Raw genomic sequence first — 21,693 nt, 5'->3', positions numbered from 1 at the left:
TTGGCCTTTATTGTCTACCTTTGTCTGAAATTCTGAGAGTCTGAGCAACATATCTGCCAACTCTTCAATATATTCTGGAGAGGATGGCAGGCATGGCTGCTGCAGGTGGCTTTGTACCAATCCCAAAAGAGTTTTTTTTTTTTTTTTTTTTTTTTTTTTTTTTAAGAATCCCAGTCTAATGTATTTCCCTATATTATTTACACAATGTGATCTACAGAACTTAAAAAGGCTCTTGGGGCAAAAGAGGACTATGCAGTCAAAGCTTTGCCTGAGACAGCATGAACATGCAATGAATCATCCTGTGTTGAAAGGTAATATACTTTTAAAGAGTTGTATAATCAACTGGATCGAAGTCCATTGTCTTGATTAGACAGCACGAGTCCCACGGGAGGTCACAGCATAGCAAGACAAAGAAGTTTATAGTCCCTCATGAAACCCCATGTCACTTTCCAAGACCACCACACTCTCTGCATTCATAAAAAATCAGCACAGCTGAGCCCATAGACTGAAAGATGGTCATTAATGACATAAACCTGGGAAATTATGCCGTTCCTTTATAATGACTCATACTTAACTTTACAACCAGACCCATAATAAAAACGGAGCAAACCAGTCAGCCGAGTATTGATTTTGGTATAACGTTTGCAAGCTCTGCAGACTAATATCCTATGCAGGGCCCCAGATAAATGAAGCCACTGAGATCTGAAGACGTAGCATGTGTTCTCATCCGTTGCTTTTATCAGCACGTCATCAGCGCAGCCAGGCACTAGGCAAGCTGACACTCGATTGGTCACAAGCTTTTATCTCAATTTCGTACTTCCCCTTGGAGCAAACGTTAACAGAGGCCTGCAGATAAATGACATTACAGCTCCATTCCTCTTCAGGAGATCTCACACTGATACTGCTGTCGCTGTGCACTGAGGCACTCTCTGTGCTCTCAGAAAAGAGCAGGTCATATCACATTTTCTGGCTTAATACCACAGGTCTGAGGTCAACTGTGCTACGCGATTTTCTGTTTGTCTGTTACGGAAGGTTTCTGATGGGAGTGTCTTCATTTCATCCATCAGCTTAAAATGTGACCTTCCTGGCCTTGCAATTGCTGCCATGCTCTGAAATCACAAGTCAATCCTAATCAGTGTCAACTGAATAGATCTGAGATTTTTCTCCTCTTGTTAGTTCATTCCGGACTTTCAAAGGAGAAGCAAATGTTATATAAATTCTCATTCATCCAATCCCTGGATTTCTGTGTTCTGTCAGGATCCAGGGATTGGTGTGGCACTTGCACACAAAAACACCCTGAGGATCAGACATGCAAAGGGCTGTGTAAAGAGGAAGTGAGTGTGGCATGCTGGGATCAATGGACACTATTCATTGCCAAGATGCATTAGATCCGCCTCACACTGACTCACGAAGGAGCCACGAGTTTCCCTCAGTAAGGAGAGTCAAACTGCTTCTAAGCAACATGCTCTCTTGTACCAAAAATATGAGTTGTTTCTTGTCGGCAAACACCATAATCTGACTAATCAGGTAACATTTCTTTAAAATTCATCTCACAACAGCTGCAGGAGAAAGTGATTGCTGTCAGTTTGGTTTTGTTAATGTCAAGTCACATGTCTGATTCCCTGAAGGGTTCTTCACTCCAAATATATGCGCACTCATGGTGATGTGAAGCACTTGAACTAGAACGGTCTAAAGAGTAAAAGCCACGTTTCACTGCTTTTTGTATCAACTCTTTGTTTCTCATTCGGAGCTCAGAGTCCTGATTCAAAGATTTTTTTTTTCTTTACCTAAAAAATTAGACACAGCTCTTTTTATTTATCTATTTTATTTTGAACATTGTTCCAATTCATTTCAGTTGAACTGAGTGATTCACATGGAGGCATTTTATTTAAGTTTTCTATTTTGTTTTAAAATGTTTGGAAGCCTTTTCACAATATGAAACTTGAATGTTTAGTTTGTTATATTGCAAATAGCAAGTTGACTATGCTTATTGCATGTCACCCAACACCATTATGCAAGCAATGGAGATGTCCTTCCTTACAAAATGAATAGCGAAAAAAGTGTCCTTGAAATTAAGTAATTTGCAATTTCTAATGAAATTTAGATTTTATTATCCTAAATTAAAAAATTAATGAGCTGTATTCCCAGCCCTGGAACATGCGTCCAGTATTAGACCTCATTTAAATGCCACTGTCCTTGTGTTTTTGATGATACATAGTTTGTCATGTTGGTTCTGATCTTTTTGGTTAATTTTCCGATATACCTTTTTTCATTCTTTTATACATTTAACGTCAGCTAATGTTAGAGCATGTATATCATAACAGCACTAAAATGCAAATTTTGCTAAGTGCAGCAGGTCATTCATGCAGAGGAGTGTAGTGAAAGATAGTATTATACCAGCAGAGAGCATAATGAGGTTTAATACCACAGGTCTGAATTAGCACATCAGAGTAACCCATTGATTTTATGTTGGCCCACAGTTGGGTTTTCTCATCATTATGAAATCTTTCATTTTCAAATTTGAACCTTGAAATCATAATTCTGAAACTGAAAGAGCACATATTGCAACATTCAGCACATGATTCAGAAACTTAGGAAGAGCTATTTCTTTTAAAAATGTATTGAGTTTGAGTGAATGGTTTTTTTGAAACATGCAGTGTCTGTGGCGTTTGAACTCATCATGATGTCTTCACATGCTGGAAGCGGTAGTGGAGTTTAGACACTGTTAGTGGTAAGGGTTGCAATGATGAAACTAAAACACCAAGCAGAAAAAAACGATTGACTTTTTTGGCAACAACAAGCTGATCAATATAGTCTGAGGCTAAACCTGACTGGTGTTGTGCTTGAAGAGATTTAGCACTCATAATTAGCTGAAGAGAAATCAGGTAAGATATGCCAAGAGGAAATGACTTAAATGGATGTTAACAGTGAATGAGATAAGACGAAACAGTCTTACTACTTGAGTTTATGCAGAGTTTTGTTTCATGTCCTCTAGGAAAATGTAGCAGGTTGGACACAGTGATGAGTATTTGCTCTTTAAATTTGTTGAGTACATAATTTGTAAACAGTGCATTCAACTTGCCAGCAGTGTCAGGCACATATTCATGAAAATGTTTTGTATAGATATTGCAGAATTTATTTAAGATATATTTAGGTTGAAAAAGTCTGGATTCAGAACAGCTGTGTGCATAATTCTGGGAGGAAATCAGCAGATTGCTTGATGAGTTAGTACATTGCAGATGTAATGTGATCTTAGGAAAAAGTTTGTCTCATTGGAGTTGTGTTTCTGTTATAGCCGTTAAAGGCAGACTTATGCATTTCACTGTGCAACTTTGATAAGTTAGTTTTGGTACACGAGGAGGTTTTTATTTTTCCTACACCTCCCTGCTCTACTGTGAGTGTTGCTGGTTATACCCGAGCAGTGTGAGCTTAAATAAATTCCATCAGATAAACATCCTCACTCTTAGAAAGTTTTTGGACAATAGTTTTTGACTCAAATCCTGAAAAACTGTGTACAACAGAAAGCAAAGAAGACACAAATTGACTTTCATTTTTCTAAATCACATTAGGTGCTAAACACTGGGAGCTGTCAGGCTTTCCAAGTCAGAGATGCAGAGCCAGTCAGTGTGCAGTGCACAGAAATTAGGGATCTTTTTCCATGAAAGTATCCAATAACACAGCAACTTATTCATTTGATATATAAGACTTACCTGACTATAAGTCCCAGGAACAACCAAACTATGAAAAAAGTGCAACTTATAGTACAGAAAATACAATACTCGTGAAGAATTATGCTACAATCATAGAGACACCGATAATGTCAAGAGACACATTTTTAGCATGTCTTCCTTTAAATAACTATTTAAGACACAAAAGAAGGGAAGAAAAAACAGCAATTGCCCAGGTAATCCCATCATCCAGCTAGTGAAAATGCAATGCAAAAATCTCTGATTGTTTTTGCTGCAGGCAGAGAGCGAGACTTGGTTCATAGCATTATACATCTACCACTGTGTGATAGTGTTGGAAAGTCTTTAAATGGTAGTTAAATTTAAATGAAAAGGCTATAAAATCAACATAACTCAGAACTGTACATCTCTCCCTCCTGGCTATTTTGAAAACAAACATTCCAAAGATTTAACTTCATGCTGCTTCAAATAGAGTGTTAAAACTCCACAGCAGGCTTCTACTTGTGTAAATAAATGGACACTGCTCGCTGGAGTACTTTAAAGTTGAACTCAGCAGCACTGCCGCTCAACATGCAACATAAGCAGGATGTGAAATGAAAACAGACTTTTTGTTAGGGCCACATAATGGTCAAATGTGAGACTGTCTTCAGAAAATACAACAGCCTCAGTTTGTGAATGCAACACTGAAACAGGGGATGTAAACATTTTCATATCCTCATATGGGAAGCTTTTACTGTGTTCTTTAAGAAGTGGTTCAATATGGTTCTGCAAACAGGGATTTGAAACACATGTGCGGTTGGTGCAGATAGCCTGTGTGGTCATAATGTGTTTGGCTGTGTGCAGGTATTCAACCCAGAGCCTCATGAACGTAGGCAGATCAATCTATTATTTTGTGGCCAACTCAAAGGGTATCCAGATTCAAAAACTATCATTTCACTTATGTAACATGTCAGTGCTTAGTCATACCGCTACATTCTGACAAAATCCTCTCACACACTTGTTTAAAACCATAATGCACATTCTGTCAGTCTGGCATATTTACTGACTCTGTGTAAAAGAACGAAGCATAATGTTGGCAGAACATTTGCTCTCCAATATGCTCCCTGCTGCTTGTTTGATGTGGCCACTATTCACCGTAATGCCTGACCTCAAATTGCTCTCCTGCTTTTCCCTGCCGGAAGCTGTCTAATGTTTGGGTTGTGATGGCTGGACTGCTGAAACTCGCAGCACTTCAAAGAGCGCTGAGAGCTAATGTGGGTTCATAGGCTGTGGTGGGAGGGTGCAGAAGGGCATCACGTCCTTCACATTGCACTAAACAAGGAGATGGGAAAATGCTTTAGTACACACCTTTCAGAAACACACTTAGACCGTAAATGTTGGTGTGATCTTCAAACAGCTGGAAACCAGACACACCCACCGTTTCCATCTTCAATTTCCTCCTCCTTCCACTTCTCAGACACACAAACAGCTTCATGTTGACACAAACACACACTGCAAATCCACACTTGTCTGACAATGTAAGAATAATAAAATGGGTACAATTACATAGAAATTCTCACAGGCCCAGGTGGTACTGACACCAGCTTCTGATGCAGACCCCATTCCATATATTTGCATTTGTTTATCATCCTTTTATCCAGGGCCATGTGAATGGACTGGGACTCCACTTCTGAATAATGATGAATTTATTTTCTTTATGGAGAGCTGGAAAGCTGTAACAGCAGGCAACCGGACAGGGTTGATGGTAAGCATTCACCTGTGTCTAAGGTGGCATCATTGTAAAATGCCAACCTGATCCCTGGTTTCTATTTCAGAGTATTTATAAAACTGAATGCACCATGCTTCTCACACCGTATCAGTTACAGACATGGATATCAAGTAGTAAAGAGTGCATTGAAAACAGCCTTTTGTGTCTGATTAGCTTCAGTCTCAGGCGAGGACTTAAATATTAAACAGTATTTTGAAAATGCTTCCTGTCCATTGAAAGGTGAAGATGCCTTTTAGAGGGAACTTCTTAAAGGACTCCACCAAGTCCAATTGCCTTCATCTGAGCATGCTTGAATTAGCATGACCTAGATTATTGACAACCTTAGCTGACATGTTTAAAAAAGCTAATGTTCAAAACTTTTGTTGTCCTATTTGACATTGTGCTAAATGTTTTACTTGTTCATTATTTTGACAGACAGGGTCGTGAAAATCCCATCATAATGAAAAATGATCTCTCTATTTAAAATGTCAGTGATGAGACCTATTCGATATAGATTGCACTTTTTTTTAATTGTGCAGTGTTGTTATATTGCTTATTGGGCAGTAAGAGAAGTATTGATAAAAAAAAGATAAATAATCAAAAAGGAGAATAATAACACTGACCTTGCTGTCTGGAGCTTTGTAAAGTTAAAAAAATGATGAACGCATGTTTTTTAAATAAACTGAAAAAACCCAGAACTGTTTTCAAGATAAGTTTCAAGCAAGCGTCAACCTCCGGTCTAAGAATATGAGACAATGCGAAAGTGCTAAAATCTGCTGTTTCTCGAGGGTTTGCTTGAGGCTGGCTCTGGAAGTAGCGGAAGTCACATACACACCAAGCCAAAAAAAAGCCATTTTCAAAGCAGAAATCAACCTATTTACAGCCTGGTTCAAAAAACGTCTCCTGTCTGAGTCGCTAATTTTACTATTGGCACCCACTGAACGAAGGGTGAATTTTTTTCTAACTCGGCTGCTCAGAGGATATTAAGATCGCGAGCTCCCCCAATAAGAGGCACAGCTGAGGGTCACATGACCAACAGGTGCGCTATGGCTGTAGGAGAAGCCCTTGCCATTACCAATATGGCCGCTATAGGTGATGTACTTCATTTTCCGTTTCCGAAACATACGGGTGACATTGGCGAAATACGTCCATGTTTTATACAGTCTATGGTTTCAAGTCAAGTTTTTGCCATCTTATTTTTTATTGTATTTTGGTTTGTGAGTTTAACTTTTATCCTGGCGTGGACTAATGGTTACGTGTCTTTGCCTCAGACGGCCGACTTCTGGTGTCTGTTTTTACTTGTTTTGCTGCTACACTACATACTGGAATGACCGCTGCTACCTCAGTTATTGAAGTAATGAACAGTCGGCACAACTCTTAAAAAGACAAGTCTCCTGATCCTGCCAGAACCCATTTCACCATAAGGAAATCCTGCAACAGGTGATCCTGATGTATAAGAGGCCGCCTTGGTCATAGTGGTCACAGATGCGCCCCAATTCATTTACTCCGAAGATCTTAAGCCCGCAGTCAGCAACAACCCTCAGTAACATGACGACACAGTATCTAATTAATTATGCACTCTTGCCACTAACTGGACAGGAGGTCAACTGCAGATATTATATGTGATAAATACATGGTTGTGTGACAATGAAAGTGATGGACTGGATCACTCTCGGGGTTCCTAATCTGTCAAAATGATGGGCAACTTTCAGATTTTTCCGTCATTGCTCAAAAAAATCTGTCAAAGATGGAGAATAATTGATTAATGCAACCTCTAAGTCCTACTCATACTCCTTTATTTACATACACCCATATTTAGTAGTTTTACGCCAAATTTGATGCTTTTTGCTCCAACATAGTGTTAGCTGTTTTATTGCTCCCTGTCACTGGCTAAAAGTGTTTTGGTAAACAAAACAATGACAGGTGAGTCTGTCAGATTTAAATCACCACTGAAAAAGTACTGTAGAGAAGTGCCATTAATAAGCCTTTCCATCAGTCTTACAACCCCTAAAATAAAAATGTATTTTGATGCACATTGATATGTTGATAGAATAAACAATGGGTAAAATCAAACTACCAAAAACAACTAAACCTGACTGACCTGAAGTCATTTTCATGTATGTTTTTAAATATTTTATGTACTATATCACTGTTTGTGTGTCGGCTAAGCACTGGGTAATACCGTCTCCCAAAGTGAGCTCGCTTTTTGTATGCACCACACGCTGTCTTTATGCACGGCTGTTTTTCCTCAAAATGCAATCTGAAAAAAATAAATAAATAAATAAAAAACCTTCCAGAATCCTTTTCCACCCTGCACTCATAAACACAACATGACAAATGTTTTATCCTCTTCTTCTCACCCTTGTTTGCTTGCTCTGTGAAAATGTATAACCTGACACAGGAGTTTTCTTCAGTGGAGGAGTTGTTTAACACAAACACTGTGATTCTTTCTGAGTGCTGAGCTTCCTCAGGGGACTTTTTTTTTCTACATAGTATTTATAGTTTGAGCTGAATGTATGTGGAAGGTTTTACATAAATATAAGGTTTTCGGTGCTTGTCTCCCCCCTCACACTCAGGGTTGTCTGCTGAACTGTGAAGAGAACCTTCTAGAAGGATAACACCCACCACGGGAGAGCATTGTTGAATTTGTGATGTTGTTTGCTGGAGAGTAAAAATGAAGACACAATTCATCTCTCTGTTGTCCTGGCTAAGCAAATTAATGTATTCCCCTCTCACAATAAGATAAGCAGTGGATTGTTTCATCAGTATTTTGCAAGGCCTAATCCTCTTTCCTCTAATTCCTTCAACCCTCTACGTCCTTCCGTCTGCACACTGCCTGTCATTCCTTCACTCCTCTCATCTTACTTTTTTAAATCACTCCTAGTGTGTATGTGGTCCTCCTGCTAGCTTCTAACTCTGCAGAAATGTGTCATCATGAACTCCTGCTAGTTTCAGTCCATGAGGGGAGATACAGTTAATCTGCTTAGATCTGAGAGATTCACTGTGGATAAAAAATATGCCTATGTTATGCTCCAAATGCTTTTAAACAATTTCCCCAGAAAATTATCTTTCCCATTGATTTTTCAATTACTCTGAGTAGTCTGGATGGATCAGTACTTTTCAAGCAAATTTTCCGAAGTAGAATTGTCAAAAAAATCTGCAGAACCAAACTTCTTTTCCTTCCCTTTATTCTACTAATTTGTGTGAATCAATCAATTTTTTTCTCTCATGCCTGAGTTCTCTGCAGTGGAGCAAAACCTCGTCTTGTCTTAGCAACCGTTTGAAAATCAGTGAGACAAGTTGGCGCAGGAAGCAGGTTCCTGTGCCGCATATTTGAGGTTTGAAAGTGTGAGAACACGCAGCTAAAACCAAACAAGAGATGATGAAATAATGAGGACTTTGACACATGCTGGTCTCTTTTATGCAGTGAGCTGTTGTGATCAGCATGTTTGTGTAACACGTGTGACTTTTCACTTTATCAGACAGCAATTCAAAACGTCTTAAAACAGCTTGAATATGCTGTACAACTATTAGCAAGGCAGTGGGTACAGTGACCCTGAGGTGCTCTTCCTATAGATATGTGCTGCTGCAAACACAAGGCCCAGGAGGAGAGGATGGAAATCTTTTTCTCCTCACTGCATGATGAGTGGGATTTTCCAGCAGTCATCGTCAACTGTGTATTGCTGTGGAATTTCAGATTCACAGGAATCACAGTTGGCTCAGATAACTGCTGTTAGCTAACAGGGATTGACGTAGATTGGCAGTATCAAGGTGAGAAAGCCCCCCAGCTCCCTGGATTGGGTGAGGTTTTCATGTGGAAATCACAATGTGTGGGGTGTACTAATGTAAATGAGGATTGTGTGTTGGTGTGCCCATGTGTGTACAGAAATGAAAGTCATACAAATATTCAATGTGGAAAATTGGATCTATTTATAAATTCAAACATTTTGTGTACTTTACAAGTTATTTGTGGTAACACTTTAAATCTTAAAATATTTTTGTTGACATATTTAAAGAAATCTTTGTGCTTAAAGCAATTTTTTTGTCATCCTAGATGACTACAAAAATTGTCCTTAAGAGTGCTGGTTATTCAATCCAAAACTGGAACCTAAGACAGTTTTGTGTGTTATTTTTATTAGAAATGTGTCTCATTAGACTGTATGATGTTACCTGAAAGGTAAGTCTGTTTTCAAGTTATAAAAAGACAGAAATGGTGCTTGAACTGCTTGTGAAGACTAAAAAAATCTGCCAGTGAGTCAAATAAAGAATCTGCTTGTTTCATTTTTTGAGATAAGAATATCTTAATGCAAGAAACTAAAGTTAATTTGAAGTCACTTGTTTTTATTTAAATCTTGCTCATTGTGGAGTGTAAGATCAATTTGTGTTTTCATACCGGTGTCAAAACTCCAGAAAAAGCTGCTAGATTTGTAGGTAGCTTAATTTTTGGAAAATGGTCTAAAGAAAACATAATGAATTTTGCGTCAAAGTCACTAATTTGGCAACACTGGGCTGAATCTGCTCAAAGGCGGCTGCTTCTCTTCACTCTGCTCAAGCACCAGGACTTACAGTGTATGATACACATCATCAACGCCAAAACGAGCTTCTTCCATGTTTGGGCTCGGGGTTAGCTCTTAAATGAAAACTACTTAGCCGAGGCTGAGAAGGGAGACAGAGTCGGGACTTGGGGAGGAAAAGTGTCGGTCGTCTGCTGAAAAACGCAGCATCTGTGTCAGCTCCTCTGTGGCTCTGGCCGGCCTGTCAGACACTATTACAGAGGAGTCCGTCTCCTGTGACTCGGCCAGGGAGACTCCACGGGGACCAGCGGGCTAGGCCCTAATCAAGAGGAGACTGCCAAGCGGTTAAAGAGCAGAAACACAAGCCAGCCACCTCCCAGCCTCCCCTCTATCTCTCTCCATCTTCACGTTGTCACAGTAACTTCCATCCCTCCTATTACTCTCTGTCGCTCCCCTCCCTCCTTCGCCTGTCCAAATAGCTCACCCTCCCTCCTCTCTGTCTCCCCGCTACTCCCTCTTTGTCTTTGCTTCCTTTGTAAGGACTTGACCAGTGTTCGCAAACAGGGAGAGGCATCATGGGAGAGGAGTTTGTCACTTACTCAGACATCGCTTGACAGGCCTCTGTCCAGGAGGTCTGCAGAATACAACACAGTGTCAGGCACAGAACAGATTTGTCACTCTGACAGCACTCCTCAGGGATCTGCTGTTGCTTTGTTGTTTTTTTCAGTTCACCTTCTCCTCCATCGACTGCTTCAAAGTTTCCTAGTAATGCTGGCGTGGCTCTGCCAAAGTTTGTCTGAGGCAAAATAAAACTTCTGCAGCACAGCTGTAGTCTGCAGCTCTGCTCAGTCAATACTAACTCAAACGTACATCACAACCGAACCCTCTGGGAACCCGTGTTTGAAATAACTGATACAGTTGCTCAGTGTAATTGACCTAATGCTGTCAGGGACCATTATCTCAGACTTTCAAACTACATTGCTTCATTTCTTTCTCAGCATGCCATCATTAGGGGGTTTTAATACTCGCAGTTTCCCACATTACATGTTATTACCAGTCCTTACTGTGAGTCTGACTATCCAACAAATACCTACTTGAAACTAACAATGACAGCGGTCCCATATTTGGAATAAGGGAAGTGATTCTTTGCGAAAAGGCCATTTTTCTCGAACACATCTGACATTTAAACATTTTGTTACTTCATTATGTTTTATCTTAAAGGGCAGTGATGTACCTTCCCAAGCCTTGTTTCAGGATACTCTGCATACAGATGTCTGAATCAAAGCAATGCATTTACCAGGGACAGGTAAACAATTATCAGCAAGAACATTCTTGGAGTCTAAGTGGGATTAAATGGCTCTAAGTAGCAAAATGCAATGGCTTACTTTTATAATTATGCAGCTGCAATGTTTTATTTATTGAGAGTTAAGAATGCAAAAAGAAAAACATAATAATAATTAGGCACAACTTAAAAGTTCAAACAGACTTGAATAAGTTTTAAAACAAAGTACTTTTTTGTTTGTTTCAACCTTGAGCCAGAGCCACAAAAAAGGGTGTTACTCAGGTAACACTAAAATGAGGGATACTCTTTTGCAGACCTGGATCTAAAAGTCAGTTCCAACAAACATGTTTTTAGTTTGACGTTATAAACAGATCAGTGGATTTCTGAGACTTCCAAAAGGACTCATCCTTGTGGGCTGCAAGCTTAGCAACACAAAGAGGGATTCTCAATTTATTCGCCTGTCATCACCCAATCATTGGAAACTGTTTCCTCTCTGCCATCATGAAGGGTCTTTAAGTTCAGTGGAAGTCTGTTTGACTAGATGTGACATGATTAGTGTGCACGCAGTGTGCCACACCTCAGAAAAAAATGTTAATGGTGCCAGATATTGATACACCTTATTACTATTTATAGAATAATTTAACCTCCAAATGTACGCCACAAGGGGTGCCAAAAGACAATACAAAATGTAAGTTTCTCATAAGAGCTAATTTATAATTGAATTGAATATATTTCAGTCAGACTCCTGCTACAGCTGGTGTCACAAGAGTCTCTGCACTGAATCTATTCATTAACATCAAACTGAACTTTGTTTAAAACAACACTCTCCCTTCTCTCTGAGCTCCCCATTCCCCAACTAGCACCAGGTCATGACACTCACACTGCCCCTCCGTCAGTAACACGACAGCAGGGCTGGCTGATTGAAAGAGTGGGCGGGCCCACCATAGACGCGGAGGAATATTGGACGAGAGCGTCTGTCTCCTGTCATGAGCCACAGGTGCTCCCCGCCACCAACGCAAGCTCTGAGGCCTCTCTGTCAGAGTCTATAAAGCTGCAGCTTTGATAAGTGCGTGGAGGCATAAGTAAAGATTGTGCCGGAGGGTCTCAGCAGCAGTTTGTGCTGAGACTTGCGGAAGGCAAACGATGTGTGCTGTGTTTGGGGTTGAGCAAAGAGAGCGTTTCATGAGAAGTACGGTAGATCGTGCTGGGCGGTGCCGGCTCCATCCTCTGAGGCAAGCCCCAGTTTTTGCGGAGATGTTTATTATTGATAGAGGTGGATGATAGCCTTGGGATGAATTGCATAATCTAGAGCCGCCTCTAATGGATGCAGGAAATGGATCAGGCTATCAGTCAGGTCTCAGTGGATGAAGGATGTGTCTGTGTTTTGGATGTGTTTCTCGATGTGTGCATGCGTATGTGTGTGTTTGTCAGCGGTAAGCAGTATGGTCCTCCTGACAACTAACGTCAACGTCTGGTAAAATCGCTCAAAATATTAAACTAAGATGCATCCTTTATTCACACAAGAAGGGCAAATTTTCCATTTTAAGGGAATTCTTTGTCACAGGAAAAAGGATGAAAGGTTTCTGTGCTATTCCAGTGGGAGTCTATGGCACACAATGCTGAAGACAGAAAGAGAAAAGACACCAAGCCAGTGAAATGTCAGGTGTGTCTGTGTGTCTCTACAAGTTAAGATCCAAACACTCCAGAAATCAGCAGAATATGGGCAGATAAATGTTGATTAAAATGTCTTGAGAGGTTAACTTAAAGGTAGGATCCGCAGGAGTTATTGTTAATTGTTTGTAAACACAAAATCCAAACTGGGCTCCTCCTCCTTGGATCAGTGCCAGCGGCAGCGCACACCCACTGCAGGTCCTACCTTAAAGGTCGCATTTTTATGGCTACAAACAGCTGTAGTATTGATGGAAATGGACCTGCCATTTTTTGTGTAAAGTTGCATAAAAAAGTATAAACAAATGAATTTGTTTTTAGAACAAGCTCAGGCAACAGCCCTGCAGAAAGGAGCTGTACTTGCTGAGTGAACAACATTGTGTAACTATTGATTCCTGATAGATGCAATAATGCTTCCACTTCCATTTTGGCTGCTGCTGTTGTTTCTTTTCTTTCTTTCTTTTTTTTGTACAAGTCGAGTTAATCAAAGTGTCTGACCACATAATGTCTGTTGTGTTGTCAGAGATGGGCAATATTGTCAAGTGTGATGCAGGCGGACTGTCAACTGTATTGATCATCCTGTGTCAAGCTTTTCTTTAATAAGTGTCTCTTTTCAGGCACATTTTTCTTCAAGTCTTTTTCAGAAGTAATTTCCAGAGGCAGCGAGTGGATAGTTCATGATAATAAAAATACCAAAAGCAGTGGGTATAAAAAGTTAAACCCTGGAAGAATTTTTCATGAAGAAAAAAATGTACAAAAAGTCCAGGGTCACTATTTAAAAGTTGTGAAAAGCGGTTCAAATGTCAGTTTTTGCAATTAGAGTTTAGCAATTTTTGTAAGAGCTGATTCAACTCTATGTCAGTGTTTAAGTTCTATATTTCAAGCTGCATTTGACTCATTGAACAACAGTAACCAAGTCCAACAGTCAACATCAACAACAAGCTATGAGGGTTTTTTTATGCTGTCATAATAAGGGCATCAAAGCAAAAGCATGCACACTTTCTAACATTTATCATTTAACATCCAAGAAAAGATTCAAACTACTTCTTTTTCAATGTCTCTTGACCTTCCTGTGAAATCCACACAGCACGGTGAGTGCAGTGTTTTCATATTTTGTACAAAGAATGATTGTGCGATTTCAACAGAGGCTTAAAAATAATCTGAAAACATGTTCAAACTCTGCTTTAATAGTCCACATGATTTTATCCCTTTTCTCTTTCAAGTGTCAGCCTCGAGGTCCTGGTAATTGTTCAAAATGATTATTTTTATTCTCATTTTTTTAAACTTTAAACCATCAATTATAGATGTTACATCAATGAGATGGGGTCATGAGCGGTGGAGCAAAGTGTTGAAGCTCAGTTAAACACAATGAAAAAGAATACTTTAGACATTAGCCAGACTTTAAAAGAAAGACTATGTGTTGGTTTAAAACTGTAGACGTACATTTGATATTATTTTTCACAGATGTGGATAACTACAACATGTTGCGTGCACGGTAATAGACCTTAAGTTAAACCGAAGACGAGGAGAAGTGTATGAGATTTGGACAAACTCAATATTTCCCTCACATCCAACAGCACTTTGAACAAATATTGCCGTTTTCTACAAAACTCTGACTTTGGTTTCCTCTCTTCTTCCTGTGTGATCCATGAGTGTCATTGTCCATGGAGTCACAGTCTTGGTCTGATCAAGCATGAACTAACACAGCCCTTAGAAAAACAAGAGCAGACTGATCTTTCAGACATTCCTCTTAGTTTTGATGTAAAAATCTCATTAATTCATCATAACAGAGCACATTTAATCTCAAAGACTTCTCTTGGAATCATTTTCTCATAATCTTATAAGGAAAACAACAGCCCTCTGTTGCTTGACAGTTTTCCTCAAAAAAAAAGCTACAGAAGAACTTTTCCAGACAGCTTTCAGCTTTCATTCTGGTTACTTTCTTGTCCTTTCTGACCTCAGTAACTGCTTGTGGTTGCTTCTTGATAACATACGTCTTTGTTATTGTCTGTGCTGCTCTGACCTCTAGTTCCAGATATATGAGGATTTGGAAGGTCTTGTTTGTGTAAGTCAAAGTAGTGCATTCAGATTGAATTTGAAAGACACAAAGACTTTTTTCAGGCTTCTAAAAGATGGATGAAGAGGACACGAGTCAGCTTTATGTTGCTATATGGATGTCTGTGCTTAAGCTATGAGTTACAAACCCCTAAAGCATGTAAGGCTTTACAATAAAGCTTGGTTAAAACATTTTTAATGAAACAAACAGAAAAAAATATTCTTTGAAAATAGAACAGTATCCAAGTGTTCCTTTATGTGGCTTCATGTTAAAGATGAAAACGTGAGTATTTAGAAATGTACTGCTCAGTGAGTTTTGATACAGCTCAGAGCTAAAACTTACAGAAATTATCTGCTTTCTAAACGTCTTTGATAATGTGTCCTTCTAGGTCATAAAACCTAACAAAAATACTGGAGCCACTTTTTCACTTCTGTGGTGGAATGATTAACAATTTAGAAAGGTTACACTCCAAGAGGAAACAAACATTTCTTCAAAAATATTTCATCACTGCCTCATAGAAAGATTTCTTTTGGATTCCAAATATTAAAGCTCAGTAAAATCACTGTGGAGACTCTGCCTCATCTTCCCATGGACTGCAAATAATAAAAGTTCTGTACATGATTATTGCATCTTTGTGAAATAAAGAGGCCCCACAGGAAAACCATGGTATTGGAAAGTCAGTGGTTTATAGATGTGTAGCTGCTTTACAAGTCAAACGAGGAAAGTCATACAAATTTTGTGTACTAAGTATTGAAATACAAGGTTCAAAACTAAGACATGTCTGACATACATACCTTTGTGTACAGATGGTCTGAGATTTGGAGTAATTGTCATAGCTGACGGCAAGAAGGGAGTCCCAAACAGTTGACTTAAATTGTAATATCAGTCTGTTACTGACCCTTCCAACTCCAGTTCTCCATTTAGTACAGTTTGATTTACCTACAATCAAGCATTTTTTTGCATTTCCTCCCCATGCATGCTACGGTATTCTACAGGTACTCCGGCTTCCTTCCTCATGCCTTCATGTTCATACAACGTGAAGAATGTTAAGATATGGTCTCATACCCAGTCTTTGTTACACTATATCAGTGCCTGTTCTAATCCTCCATCCTTTGTGGAAGTCTTCCTTGAGACTTAGGTGTTTTCCATACACTTTATAAAACATGGACGTAGTCTCACCAATGTCACCCATCTGTTTCTGAAACTAAAAAAGCACATCGGCTATAGCGGCCATATTGGTAGTGGCTTTGCGTACAGCTGTAGGGCGCCTGTCCGTCACATGACCCTGAGCTGTGCATCTGATTGTGCGGACTCGCGATCTCAATTTCCTCTGAGCGACCGAGTTAGAAAAAAAAATTCACCCCCATATTGTGTATACTGATAGTAAAATTAGCGACTCAGACAGGGGACATTTTTTGAACCAGGCTGTAAATGGGTTAATTTCTGCTTTGAAACTGGCTTTTTTGGCTTGGTGTGTATGTGACTTCCAGTACTTCTCGAGAAACAGCAAATTTTAGCACTTCCGCATTGTCTCATATTCTTAGACTGGAGGTTGCTACTTGGTGTTTTTACACGTTTACTGGCCAAGTGTTATTTTTTGGGTTGTTTTTTTAGGGATGCACTGATCCAACTTTTCTGGTTCCACTACCGGTATCTTGGATTTGGGTATTAACCGGTACCGATCTGATAGCAGCCTTAAATAACAACCTGCATGCCCTGCTGTGGGAGAAGACTGGTAATTATTTGGGTAAAAGACAAAAAGTGAGCAGACTGTCCTACTGAAGTGAATATTTATTTAAACTATAGAATATCTGAAAGCTTACCAGCAAAATAATATATAGTGTAATAATAAGTGCTTTAAAGAAGAGGCACAGAGCTGGATGCCTGGATTGGCACCATGGATTGGCCCTACGGATACTGATCCAGCTTTGAGGGGCACAATACACCCGTGGCCTATCGGCTCAGTTTTTGTGTATCCCTAGTTTTTCTTTGATAGATCATGTTTTGCCTTTTGTTTTAGTCTTTCTTTAAGTTAGATTCATCTTGAAGTCCACTGTACAGTCCCCTCACTTTGAAGTGCATTGATGCATCTTGAAACAGGTGCCAAACAGAAGCTGCCTTGTTTATCTTTATGAGATGCAAAAGACATGAGCTTTCTTGTGTTTAACTGTGTGACTGTTTGTTTTGTGGACATTTTCAGAGATTTAGTTTTGTTGTTTCAGTAAAGAAGTCTTCTTGTCCAACTCAATTAAGGCCAGGACAGAGCTGATTTTGTTTTGAGATGCTGTCTGCATCACTTGGAGCAGTCACCCAGTTATGAGGCCAAACACTGGTTTCATTCAGTGTTGTGATGTTTCTAACAGCCTTCTTTATTGGCTGCATATGGAGGAAAATTGAGCAGGCAAACTGCTGGGAAGGCTAATGGTGCCTTGTTTTCTCCCTCTGAATCAACCCCACATTCTCATTGCATCACAATCTGAAGCCTCCGCAGGAGTTGGTGGCAGATGGAGGAGGGCACCTGTTTTTCCTTGACTTCTTTAGGTGTACTCCACTGATGCACGAAAGGTGTCAGGTTTACTCTCTCGCTGCACGTTACTCTGTGTCTCAACTCAGATGGCTCCGGATAGACTCAGACATTTCAAAGCGGGGATTTGAAGGCCATGTAATAAATTCTTGTATAGCACCTTAGCTCACAGCTGGGATCAGTGGATTCTCTCCTCTTGAAACAGTTTTCTGTGGCCCCAGAAAATGTCAAACTTGTCATTGAAATTCATTCTCTAAAGCACACATGCTGATGTGTGCTATAAAGTGTCCTTCAGCCGAGTGAAATCCTTTTTCAGCAGTTCTGAGCCACTGAATCTGTGTTTAGGATGAAAGTCAACAGGCCCACTTTAACGATCCAAAAGTGGTTATGTTTGTCTTCCTTGTGCAAAAAGTGTTGGCTGTCTTTTTTTTAATATTAATTGCAAATTCCAACACAGCACTGGCTGGGTTAGTGACAGTTTCCTACAGTGCTGCATGAGTTTCTTTGCTGTTGTCCCGTCTTACTGACTGTATCCGCATTTTTTAACCCAGAGCTTTTCTGATATTTCAAAAACTTCAAGAACAGACTCAGCTGAAACACACAATAATGTTGATAAAAATATTTTTAAGAGGTGTTTGATATAATCACATGAATATAAAAGTCATTTTGTCATTTTTTCTTAAGATGAGGTATATATATATCAAACCAAGGAATGCATCTGTGTCCATCAAGGCCAACATCTTGCACTGCAATATTTCTGTTGTTGCAAAGAAAATGTGAATGAGCAAGGTACGTGCTTTTGAATTTAGTAAGTTTCAACTGCAAGGGTACTAGGAAGAAGATGAAGATTAAAGTGGAAGTTGTTATGTGCAAAATAAGTTGCATTGATTTTTTTTTTTTTTTTTTTTTTACGGAGGATCATACTTACAGAGGTTGAGCAAAGAAGCATTCTTAATCTATAATCTAAACAATGAATAATGCTAATTATTTCCCTTTCTACACAATGTGCCTTGAACCCCAAATTTACTGTACACTATTCTGACAACGCCCCATGAATTAGCTTTGGTTATCTCTGATGAAGCAGAGTTTCTGGTCGTGGTTGATGAGTGCAGCCCTAAGTGTACCTGCTTGTTTTTACCCACCTCATTAGGTTTCTGTGCTGCATGCTTGTCATTTGGCTCAGTGGTCTTACCGACACATCACTCAGTAGTCTGAGAGGAGATGCATTCAGCCGAGCAGAGCAGTAAGTCCACACAAGAAGGCTGTCCCAGGACTAAGAGCCACTGACAGAGAGGCTGCAGCATTAACTCCATTTGACTTAAAGCCTTCACAGAGAGCAGACTGCTGCATGTGCAGCACTTCCTCACTGTGTGTGAATAGCAGCACTCTAAATTTTCCCAACAGAGTCAGGCGTATCATTAGCATGTGATACAGTCTCTGTTGATACTTGTGCCGCTGCTGTCTAAATTGAATGCAAAGTGGCAGAGAAATCTTTGGACATTGTGATTGAGGACTATTTTTGAGCACCTTTTCAAGAATGGAAAGTGCCTGTTATCCCCTTTTCATGACTATTAACAAATTGCTTACAACTTGGGCATGTTTTCTATCACTGGAGCGATGGGGGAAAAAAGCCTAAAGTGAGGGGCATATTGCCTCACTTGATTAGCCAAAAGCCTTGATATACAGAGGAAAAACAGAGTTAATGGCTTAAGTGGCATTAAAATACTTGACGAGCACTTAATACTAGTGTTATTATGAAAAAGAATACACATAAGGACCTGGTGTTGCAAACATTAATTGTGTAATTAAAACTGTGCATTCAAACTCAAGGACTTTGTTCTCAAAGATTTTTATAATTAGTCATTTTATACAAATGGGAGTCGTGCATTTTTCATGGTAACTCCTTTAAAGCCCTCGTAAGGAGCTTTTAGCTGGTTATGAAAACACAGATTAATAAATCATGATGCCTCAATGTGAACCTTTAAAAAAAACGAGACCTTCTAAAGATGGGGGCTTCTACTTCTGTTCCACAAACCTCTGGGCTGACACATCAACCTATGCACACACAGCATTTGCTGCCAATGATCTACATTGCACTAAATGCACTTTCCCCATCTTGCTTCTACACACAGGGGACAAACAAATATAAACCCATTTTATTTCAAGTTAATTAGCTGAGAAAGTCTCTTTATTGAAACTATTTTCAGCAAATATGCTGCGTGTGATGTGCTCATCTGTAAATATGTGGACCTTGGATTTGCATTCTCTTGAGGTATACATGTTGCTTGCATATCAAAACCACTTCAGCTTTATCCATCCTGCTGTAATGTCTCTGTAGCATTAACCTCTGGAACACAAATGAAAAGCAACATTTTTTCCCCTGCCTTTATTATCTGCTTGGCAACCTTGCCTCAGTGGTGGTTACCTGCAGCTGCTCCATAATTGACCATCAGTGAAAGGACTGGATGCATCCATACCTTATATCAACAGTGATTGCTGATTGCTAAGTGTTTCTGTGGGAATGTGTAGGTGTGTGTCATTTCTAAGAACACACTGTGTTCTACCCTCAAGCCAACAGAGTTTGTGTCTGATTGACGGATAAATTTTTACTCCCAACTTTTCAGTTATGACTGTTTTGTCTTGGGCACTTTTAGTGTATAATGTTGTATACCTTTCTTAAGCATACGATTGGCACTTGCAGGCCTGGCTGCCAACGTCTGGCTAGATTTACAGGTTTACAAGTGGTCAAGTGGTCAACATATCAGACATCAGGTTTGGCTTGAGTACTAAAGTTGCAAAAGGTTTCAGTCTGGGTAAGATTGGGTGCTTAGCCACAAATATTATGTTGAGACTTCATAGTTTTGCCTTTTTAATAAGTACATATTTACATGTATGTGCCTTTACATGAACCATATGTAAATGTGGCGTAAATACAGTTCATATGCAAATCGAACTCCAATCCCCCTGCTGATGTTCCAGGATTTTTAAGTTAAGTCCTTTGCTTCTACTTGCCAACTTTGAAGGTTTTTTGATGGCAAAAAATAGCCATGAACCTGTGTTCACGCTGGGGATATTCTCTGATATTTTTGAGTTAAAGAAGACCTCAAGTGTAGCACTGTTGTTGTCTGGTTGTTGCTCTGTGGATGCAGATTCTGTACAAATGGCAGCTGCTGGGTCATACCCTGCCCAATTAAACGCTGCAAACTGTGCCAATGGGAGCAGAAAGTAGAACCTGTGAGCTTTAGCTGTAACTCATATTTTGTCTTGTGCACTATGTCTTCATTTGGAACTTGTGTTCTTTGTTGAGCTCCACTTAAAAACGCAGTTACACAAAAAACTTCACTTTGTTTCAGTGTTGGAGTGAAAGGCAAAAACACATCTTTTCACTAAGCTCCCTCCAAAGACAAACACTATATCAAAGAAAACCAAGCAATGAGGGTCAATTATGTCATCAGACTAAGCCAGACGGAGTTTTCTGTCTGTGTTATGGAGGCTGTTGGGTAGTCTGTGGTTGTGCTAACAAATGAGGGTAAAAATAATTGGACTAAGTGCTTGTCAGATCCAATAATTAGACTGTGGTTATTCTGTAGGAAGGCCGTTTAAATTAGCCCTCTATTCACAAGTTCGTCCATCTGAAGTGTGGTTCATTGACCTTAAGAAACCCAGGTATCTTCAGAGCACTGTGAAATGTGCTTATTCTCACTGGCAAACGTTGCTTCAGGCACTTAAATTCCCTCCCTAGATGGCTCCCTTTTGAAGGTATTTAAAGTACAGTGACCTGGCATCGGACCCATGGGGCAGACTTAGGAAACACTGCTGAGACCATCAGAGTGCAGGGACTCCCAGCTAAGTGGGAAGCTCTGTGGGATCTCACACTGGCTAGTCAGATGGACTGCAAAGAGGCCTGTTAACAAATGTCTGTCAGCCATTTATGACCTTTTAGCAGTAAGCAAAAAAAACTTGACCAAAAAAACAAACAAATAAAAAAATGGCAAAACAAAAAGCAAACAGTTGAAAAGTTAACAAGATAAAAAAAAGGGGGAAACATAGACTGTATATAGAGTAGACAGTGTGGCTCTGCTATTTACTATTGTACAATTATGAAGCCAAAATACCCCCTTAAAAGAAAAAAGAGAACTTAAATACAAGGCAGCCAAACAATATTTTCAAATCACCACAACAATCTGACTTGAGAACATTTCTACGAGCTGTATTA

The 21,693-nt window shown here is 39.6% G+C and overlaps 1 protein-coding gene across 1 annotated transcript in view; it reads left to right on the top strand.

The window, feature by feature from the left end:
• LOC141808505 (tomoregulin-2-like) overlaps nt 1-21,693 on the top strand; it is a 122,558-nt gene that overhangs the window by 15,952 nt on the left and 84,913 nt on the right. The window lies entirely within an intron of this gene.

The sequence above is a fragment of the Halichoeres trimaculatus genome, unplaced genomic scaffold, assembly GCF_033239565.1.
Source record: "Halichoeres trimaculatus isolate MK-OKI-2021-1 unplaced genomic scaffold, fHalTri1.1 fHalTri1_scaffold_19, whole genome shotgun sequence".
Lineage (NCBI taxonomy): Eukaryota > Metazoa > Chordata > Actinopteri > Labriformes > Labridae > Halichoeres > Halichoeres trimaculatus.
Note: the sequence above shows the minus strand (reverse complement) of the source record. Positions and strands in the feature narration are given on the sequence as shown.